General features: G+C 38.2%; 1 pseudogene; it reads right to left on the bottom strand.

The window, feature by feature from the left end:
* Positions 1–352: 352 nt before the first annotated feature.
* Positions 353–470, bottom strand: LOC134937466 (5S ribosomal RNA; annotated as a pseudogene).
* Positions 471–1447: the final 977 nt, after the last annotated feature.

Genomic DNA, 1447 nt, shown 5'->3' with positions numbered 1-1447 from the left:
TGGCTATGAGGCAAAAAGAAAAAAAGAAGAAATACTAACAATTAAAGATAACCTTATCAATCCAAGTAAACATCACATGATGTAATCTAAGTTTGGCTTAATGGCTCTGTGAACGAAAATATGTATGTGTCTCCAATATTGAAAATTATATATATTATATATGTATGTATAATGTCTTCTTCCTGAAATTGTGACAGTATAACCTATAATAGGGATATACCAGGAAGAAGAAAAATCTACAGTATGATGTGTACCGGGCTCCACCCTAATCCCTGACTGGATATAAATTACAAAAAAATGGATATGAAATAATGTGTGGTTCTAGGTCCTGTGTCCTTGGCTCGGATAAAAATACCTGCAGTACCCGGTATTCCCTGGGGGTCTCCCAAACAGGTACTGACCTGGCCCACAGTGCTTGGCTTCCAAGATCAGACGAGGTTGGGCATACTCAGTATGGTTTGACCGCAGGTAGATATATCACACCTGATGACACCAGGAACCTTGTATTGTGGACTCTGAGAGAAATCCCAAAAGTTTCTTGTAGAAATCCAAAGTTTCTTGTAGGATTATTAAATGCTCCCAAATCAAGAAACCAGTGATGCCTGGTATTCTCTGATGGTCTCCCAGACCTGGTACTGAAATGGCCCACTTGGTCTTGGCTTCAAAAAATCTGATGAAGTGAGGCATCTTTCGTGTTGTAGACCTTGGGTGGATAAATCACATCTAATAATTGCTGGAAGTCCTATAGAAACCAAGAAAGTAGGGGGCTATAATCTGGAGGTGTGTGATGGGGCTCCCCAGGTTTGTAGAAGTCCTGAAGGAATGATGGTGTGACCCTGCTGTGATATAGGTGAGGTATAAAGGAAAAAGGGGGAGATACAGAAAGAGTATCAGAAAGAAAAAGAGGGAGGAAAAAGGGAATCAGGTTTTGTTGCATACCACTTCTGCTTTTTAATCATCTGCCTGGACATCAAATGAAAAAATGAGAGGGTGGTGAGAGACAACACTGATACCAAAGAAAGATAGGGAAACACTTCTACTATCCTGTTTTATAACATGATGGTGCTCTGTTTACATATTGCATTGCAGAGCCACCCAAATTGTTTAAACAGAATGAGAGGGTGTTCCAGAAATTTCATATGATTTGAAAACTGTTGCTTTATAGGAAAATACTCAGGTAATAATCTGTGGTGAATCACGTGTTTGATCCAAAATAATTAGATAATAATCTCTGATAAATCACATGCAATCCACAGCTGCTCAAAACAGTCCGCAACCTATTTCAAATTTGCAGTGTATCCAAAAATCCCCTATTAAGAACCATAAAATTGGTAATTGGTAGGTATTAACAAATTAATAGTATATCCTGGACAATGATGCGGCATGTTGAAAAATGTAGTATATTCCCATTATTAAACATATTTCCCTGGTTAATGTAAGAGATATG

This window comes from Pseudophryne corroboree, chromosome 6 (genome assembly GCF_028390025.1).
Source record: "Pseudophryne corroboree isolate aPseCor3 chromosome 6, aPseCor3.hap2, whole genome shotgun sequence".
Classification (NCBI taxonomy): Eukaryota; Metazoa; Chordata; class Amphibia; order Anura; family Myobatrachidae; genus Pseudophryne; species Pseudophryne corroboree.
Note: the sequence above shows the minus strand (reverse complement) of the source record. Positions and strands in the feature narration are given on the sequence as shown.